This window comes from Scyliorhinus torazame, chromosome 3 (genome assembly GCF_047496885.1).
Source record: "Scyliorhinus torazame isolate Kashiwa2021f chromosome 3, sScyTor2.1, whole genome shotgun sequence".
NCBI classification, from domain to species: Eukaryota; Metazoa; Chordata; class Chondrichthyes; order Carcharhiniformes; family Scyliorhinidae; genus Scyliorhinus; species Scyliorhinus torazame.
In genome coordinates this window covers 63483978-63492151 of record NC_092709.1, presented here as the reverse complement: position 1 = coordinate 63492151, position 8174 = coordinate 63483978, and positions in this window count along the sequence as shown.

Genomic DNA, 8174 nt, shown 5'->3' with positions numbered 1-8174 from the left:
GACAAAACGTCACTATGCCTCGATCACTGTGGTCAGGAAACAAATGGCACATTTCGATGGGAAAACTCAAAAGAGAATATTATTCTTCCTGGCTATTCTTCCAGTCAAGATAAACCAAAAGAGTAGCAATAACAGCAGCCAACGAAATGGGACACCCTCATGTCTCTGTTCCTCATACTGGGACCAAAACAGACACGCATCCTATCCGTCTAAATTCATTTACCCTAAATCCCGCTAATAGTATTTAGAATAAATTAAACTATGAGAGTCATTGTTATACTAATAAGTTTGACTCGATTAACTTGACTAGACCCTCGAATCGATATTCAAGTATTCTGTAAGTATCGAAGGACACTCAATAGCTGTCACTGTGACGCACCCGGGTGGCAAACTAGCGAAGATACTCGGCACCTGGCCTGGGCATATAATAACTTTTCCATTTACTATTGGAAACCTGCTAATGATTCTAGTTGCACCATCACAGCTGCCCACTCCATAAAATGGTATTTAAAACAGAAGCCCTCGATAAAGGGGCAGATTTGTTCAAAACCCTTCTCATATTACCCCCTGAACTAATCTATAGAAGTCTTAAGGTCAATTATACCAATCAACTGTGAGGATGCTTACATTGCTAAGCTAACTGTGGAAATAGTACCTCAGCAACCACCAGTACACAGAAATCTTCTCTGATTACTCTACTTGTGGCTCCACCACCCTATAGGGGCATAATGAGAAATTACACTTGGCAGAAGTTATTACCCCTGCATGAAAGAAAACAAGTACAACGGACCAGATTCTCTGATTCTGTGGCTAAGTGTGGAGGACACGTGGCGTTTTATATGGAAAAAAATCAGTGGCGCACCCTCATCGATGCTGCAACTGGTGAGGGACTACAGCCGCGCCATGCAAAACTCTAGGCATCCACTAAATAGATGGACGGAGAATGGCATGTGCACAGCGAAGACTGCAGTGGTCGCGCTATAAAACATGGCGCCGCCGTGCGTGGACCAGACCTGCCAGATAGTGTTCCCCTGGACACACCCTGGCCACACCCCGCCAGTCCCCACAACCCTCGCAGAAGCCCCCCCGCCAGCCAGCAGCACGGCTCCCGCCCGTCGAAATCTCGGCCCATCGGGAGCAGATCATCAGGGGAGGGCCGCCAGGTGACGCACTGAGCCCATCCCCACGACGTGCGGCGCGCGACACGATGACGCCGTATCGGAGGGGGCGGAGCATACGAAACCTGCATCAAATAGGCACTGCCCCCAATTTCGCCGTAAAATGGGATTCTCCGCCCGATCACCAATGACAAAATTGGCATCGGGGAACGAAGAATCTCGCCCAACGTATTTGTTATCATGAACCGCCTGTAAAAGACAGACACTGATGAGTGTACAGTTAAAAGGCACAAAACATTTAACCTCAGCCACCTCTTCACTCGTACAAACTTTAGGAATTTTCTCCCAGTGGTTAAGTGAGATCGCTTTGGATCTACAAAACATATCTTCCTCTGTCTCTATAATAACGAGTCTGACAATTGATTCACCTGTGCTGCTTCAAGATCAAACATCGGCAAACATTAAGGCTAAGTATGTAGCTGAGTTAATTTAAAACACCCTACACCAAATAGTCAAAGGAGAATTTCCAGATCCTCTTGTTTCCACCATCTTTAAATATCTCTCTCCTATTCAGCAGTTAAAGGCGCTGCAGAAATCCACTTCTAGAGTTATGTTACTCAGAGTGGGAAAAATTGAACAATGCAAACCAGACAGAATCGATACCCTGTGGTGGATTCGAGTATTGAGAATTTCTTTAATAGTGTCCGTGCCAAATATATAACCAGACCGGTGTTATTTCCGACTGTAAAACTGTGTCCATTTCGGACAAATTGCTTCCACATGAAATTGAAAAGTCCATGTATGAGTTCACGCTCCGTTCACTGTACTTGATCTGGCTGGACTGAATAGAACTTCCTTGTAGCCATTGGAATATTTTTCCGGTAACATGTGTATAGGGACAACCCTATATCTATGCTTTGATTGGCAAAAACACCATGATTGTAGGAATAAGTTCATAAGATATAGGAGCAGAATTAGGCCATTTGGCACATCGAGTCTGCTCTGCTACTCGATCATGGCTGACCTCATCCTGGCCTTGACTTCATCGTCCTGCCTGTTGTGTTCTGTGATCCCGCCGTTGTAATGAGGTACACAGAACATCTAGTTGTTTAACTAGAATGATGATTTATTAACAAACACATGGAAAGATAACTAACAGACTATACTATCGCCTGGATCTATTTTCCAGGTCTTCCATTTTTCTTCGCAGATCCTTGTTAGTGCCCATCACCTTCCGCATCTCCTTCCCCATCGAGGCAAGTTGATCACCGTGCTGCAATAACGTCTCCTCCACTTCCTTCAGCGCCTCCCCTTGCTCTCGCACCTCCGCCACTGCGCTCGCCACCTCCGTCCTCACCGGGGAAACCGCCTCCTCCACCAGCACACTCAAAACCTCCCTCATCTCGGGCAAAATTCTCCGTTATCGGCGCAAAAAACGGCGCAAATCCGACTTGCGTCACGTCGGAAAATTGGGTCGAAAGTCTTCGCCCCGAAATGGTCTAGCAGCGACGTAACGGGATCCGCGCTTGCGCACGTGGTTCACGCCGTGCAGCGTCATACGCGCCGCACAGCGTGACGGCTCATAAGGCCGCGCTGCTCCCCCCCACCCGACCGGAACACCCGACCGGAACACCCGACTGGATCGCTGGCCGCCGCTCAGCCCCAAGGTTCGAGTCACGGGATGTGGAGGCGCTCCTGGACGCGGTGGAGCAGAGGAGGGACGCCCTGTATCCCGGGCACGGCCGCAGAGTTGCCCCATGCCACAGCCGGCGGCTGTGGAGGGAGGTGGCAGAGGCCGTCACCGCTGCGGCCCTGACACCACGGACAGGCACCTAGTGCCACAAGAAGGTGAACGACCTCGTCAGAGCAGGCAGGGTGAGCCTCACCCATATCCCCCCTCCCCATGTCCCCCCTCCCCATATCCCCCCTCCCCCATATCCCCCTCCCCCATATCCCCCCTCCCCCATATCCCCCCTCCCCCATATCACCCATATCCCCCCCTCCCCCATATCCCCCATATCCCCCCTCCCCCATATCCCCCACATCCCCCTCCCCCATATCCCCCCTCCCCCATATCCCCCCTCCCCATATCCCCCCTCCCCCATATCCCCCATATCCCCCCTCCCCCATATCCCCCTCCCCATATCCCCCATATCCCCCCTCCCCCATATCCCCATCCCCCATATCCCCCCTCCCCCATATCCCCCCTCCCCCAGATCCCCCCTCCCCATATCCCCCCTCCCCCATATCCCCTATCCCCCATATCCCCCATATCCCCCCTCCCCCGTATCCCCCATATCCCCCTCTCCATATCCCCCTCCCCCATATCCCCCCTCCCCCATATCCCACTCCCCCATATCCCCCATATCCCCCCTCCCCCATATCCCCTCCCCCACATCCCCCATATCCCCAAGTGAATCCAGCCCTAACCTTAACCTCTGCAATGCGCGTGCAACCGATGGCGTGCATTCATATACCTGCCTAACAGTGTTGCCTTTTACCCCTGCCACCACCCCCCCCCCACAGGAGAAGCGCGCACACAACAATAGGGAGCATGTGAGGACTGGAGGAGGCCCCGCTGATGAGAGGCCACTGACCGAACACGAGGAAAGGGCCCTGAAACTGGCTGGCGAACCTGACGACCGGGAGGTTGCTGATGCAGAGGTCGGGGGCGTACTAGCGAGTGAGCCACCGACAGCCCGTCCCCATATCCCCCCTCCCCTATATCCCCCTCCCCGATATCACCTGATCACTGCCTGCGTGTCTAACCATGCATGCTTCATTGCGTATCGCAGGACCAAACGTCCAGGCACCCATCCCTGCAGATGCAGACCGCCCGCAGGATGCCCCTCGGAGGCCACGGGAGACAGAGAGACCCGGACCCTCCAGCATGCGACGCCCGCAGGATGCCCCTCGGAGGCCACGGGAGACAGAGAGACCCGGACCCTCCAGCATGCGACGCCCACAGGATGCCCCTCGGAGGCCACGGGAGACAGAGAGACCCGGACCCTCCAGCATGCGACGCCCGCAGGATGCCCCTCGGAGGCCACGGGAGACAGAGAGACCCGGACCCTCCAGCATGCGACGCCCGCAGGATGCCCCTCGGAGGCCACGGGAGGCAGAGAGACCCGGACCCTCCAGCAAGCGACCCCGCAGGATGCCCCTCGCACACCACGGGAGACGGAGAGACCTGGAGCAACAGGGAGACGACACCCCCGTCACGTGAGGGAGCGACCACCCAGCGACGAGGGGGGCAGCCACAGGCCCCCGTCACATCCGAGCCAGGACACCACTACCCAGGACACCACTACCCAGGACACCACTACCCAGGACACCACTACCCGGGACAGCACTGCCCAGGACACCCCTACCCGGGACAGCACTACCCAGGAAGACGAAATACCGGACAGTGACTCAGAGTGGATGGGTGGAGATGAACCCCCACCCCAAAGTGCCATGGACTCAGAGTGGGACGAAGAGCACGACACAATGCCACTGCTGTCACCAACACCCTCCACCATCGCAGAAACACTCACCTCGGTTGGGCACTTTAGTGATGAGGCGTCTGCTACATTCACTGGTGCGCACAACACAGCCGTCCCGGTACAGCAGGTGGAGGTAGGAGCAGCAGAGGGGCCGGGCGGTCGGAGGGCAGCCCAGCCCAAGCGAACATCTGCCGCCCAGATGGATCCCGGGTTCCTGGAGTTTCCACACCCACACATCGATCCGATGCAACCACCGACCCGGAGACGAGCGAAGAGGGTGACGGCCGGCTTGCGGCGGCTGCAGTCGCAGGTGGAGGAGTCCACCCGCGTCCAGGAGCTGGGAGTGGTGCCGGTCATGCGTGCCACCCAGGCTGACACCGCACGGGTGGCGTCCGCGGTGGAGGCAAAGGGTGCGACGGTGTCAGAGATGGGGAACGGTTTGCGAGGCCTGGGGCTTTCCGTGCAGGCGGCGTCTGTGGCCCAGGACATGGCTGCCCTCTCACAGGAGGCCATGAGCCAGTGACAGCGCCAGATGGCAGAGGCGCTCAACGCCATAGCCCAGTCGCTGCAGGCCATGGCCCAGTCTCAGCAGGCCATGGCCCAGTCTCTGCAGGCCATGGCCCAGTCTTAGCAGGCCATCGCTGAGGGCATCGGCGCCAGTGGCCATGTGCGAGCCGGCGTCGCACTGTCGCAGACAGGGTTTGCCAACCCCCTGGGCTCCATGGCTGCAAACCTGCAGACCCCTGTCGATACCAGCACGGGCCTCCAGGACTGGCAGCGCTAGATGCCGGGGGGGGCGTCGGATGGCCAGTCCGTTCGCATCCCCCACCCATGTAGAGGCCTGGGGGCCATCGGGCACCCCGAGGGAGGAGGAGGTGGTGTGGTCCGTCCCGGCTCCCCCTGTAGGGGAGGTCCTGGAACTCCGCGACACCTCGGACTCCCCCCCTTCCGTCCCAGGTGCATCGGGTGGGCAACGGGCAGGACAGGCTGGCAGCTCGCCATCCCAGTCGCCCGGGCCGCAGCCTGGCCCATCTAGGCCAGGACGCCCCAGGAAACGGCCGCCAAAGGGATCCAGTGTCAGAGGGCAGGAATCACAGGAGTCCACCTCCAGGTCTGCTGTACCGTCTGGGGAACCACGTAGACGTAGTCAAAGGGCCCGTAAGGCCAAACAATTAGACACTGAGTAAGTTGGCACGGGTGCAGGGCACAGATGAGTTTTAGGGGCTAGGGCACGTGCATGAACTCGTTTGGTTATTAAAGTCAATGTTACACCTACAGAAGCTGCCTTTGTGCTCTGTCCAAAGTGTGCGGGGGTGTCATGTACGTTGAGCGCAAGTGTGTGTGTGAGGGGTGGTCTTACCTCAGTCCCAGGTGAGTCTGCCCCCTTCCCCATGGGCCGCCATCAACATCCCCCGGGCAGAGGACGGGACCGTGCGCTGCAGTGTCACAGCCGCATGCAGGGATGGTCCGGGTGGATGGTGGTACTGTGGCCATGGGTCAGACATAGTCCAACGATGTGGAGCCAGGAGCTCACCGCAGGGCGGGTTGTCATCATCCTTCATGGCCTGCAATAGACACGCGTCCACCCGCAACTGTGTGAGCCCGGCCCGTTGTGCCGCAGGTGGATCGGCAATGGGGGGGGGGGTGGTGTGCATGCTGGTGGGGTGTGTGGGGTTGGGGAGGGGGGTGAGGGTGCTGGGTGGGTGGATGGGTGGGGGGTGTGGGTGGTCGGCTGTTGCCATGGTGTGCGGTCTGTGACCATACTACCCGATTCCCACGCCCATCTAGTCAGTGAAGAGGGCGGCTATCAGTCTGTCCCGTGCCCGCTGGGCCAGCCGGTAACGGTGGACAGCCACCCGCCTGTGTCTACCCCGTCTGCCCTGACCATTACCCCCATCCCCCTCATCTGGGGAGGAATGCGCCTCTTCCTGCTGCTCCTCCACTCCGCCCTCCTCTGCCTGCGGCACATCGCCCCTCTGCTGGGCTATGTTGTGCAGGACGCAGCACACCACAATGATGCGGCCGACCCTATCTGACCGATACTGGAGGGCGCCCCCAGAGAGGTCCAGGCACCTGAAATGCATCTCCAGCATGCCAAAGCACCTCTCGATCACTCCCCTTGTCGCTACATGGGCATCATTGTAGCGGTTCTCCGCCTCATTGCGTGGCCTCCGTACAGGCGTCATCAGCCACGATCGCAATGGGTAGCCCCTGTCGCCCAGCAACCAGCCCCTCAGCCGGGGATGGCGTCCCTCGTACATGCCGGGGATGGATGACCGTGACAACATGTATGAGTCGTGTACACTGCCTGGGCAATGGGCGCAGACGTGCAGGATCATCATGCGGTGGTCGCAGACCACCTGTATGTTCATCGAAATCGTCCCCTTCCTATTGGTGAACACGGCCCTGTTATCTGCAGGTGGCCGCACGGTGACGTGCATCCCATCAATCGCGCCCTGGACCATGGGGAACCCGGCCACGGCAGAGATGCCCACAGCCCGGGCATCTTGGCTGGCCCGGTCCACAGGGAAGCGGATGTAGCGGTGCGCCATGTCATCTAGGGCATCTGTCACTGCCCCGATGCACCGATGCACCGATGTCTGCGATATGCTGGACAGGTCCCCACTCGGTGCCTGGAATGACCCCGTTGCATAAAAGTTCAGGGCCACCGTAACCTTGACGGACACGGGGAGAGGGTGTCCCCCGCCAGTGCCACGCGGTGACAGGTGTGCCAGCAGGTGGCAGATGTGTGCCACGGTTTCCCGCCTCATCCGGAGTCTCCTCCTGCATTCCCGGTCCGTGAGGTCCTGGTATGACTGCCGGGGCCGGTACACACGGGGCGCCCTCGGGTGCCTCCGTTGCCGTGGGGCCGCGATGTCCTCCTCCCCCTCCTCGTCCTGTCGGTCAGGTGTCCCTCCAGCCTGGGCGGCTGCCGCCTGCCCCTCTGCGGCAGCCTGCGCCGCCTCTCTGGCACGCTCCTCCTCCTCCTCCTCATCCAGGGCAACATGGACATTAGCGGCTGCCGCCACGGCGGCCAACATCGCTGGATGATCGGAAAACATGACAGCCTGGTGGGAGGGGTGGGAACGACGACATGTCATCATTGCCCATATCCCCTCCTTCCCCCCAGCCAGATGGCATGGACCGCATGGGTCCAACTGTTGGAGGCTGGCACCTGGCCAGGTGGACAAACTCACTTGACCCCCCATCCCCCTCCCCGGCACGGACCCCTCCACCCCCCCCATCCCCCTCCCCGGCACGGACCCCCCATCCCCCTCCCCGGCACGGACCTCCCATCCTCCTCCCCGGCACAGACCCCCCCACCCCCCCATCCCCCTCCCCGGCACGGACCCCCCATCCCCCTCCCCGGCACGGAGCCCCCCATCCCCCTCCCCAGCACGGACCTCCCATCCTCCTCCCCGGCACGGACCCCCCCCTCCCATCCTCCTCCCCGGCACGGATCCCCCCCCATCCCCCTCACCGGCACGGACACCCCCACCCCCCTCCCCGGCACGGACCTCCCATCCTCCTCCCCGGCACGGACCCCCCCATCCCCCTCCCCATCTCCCAT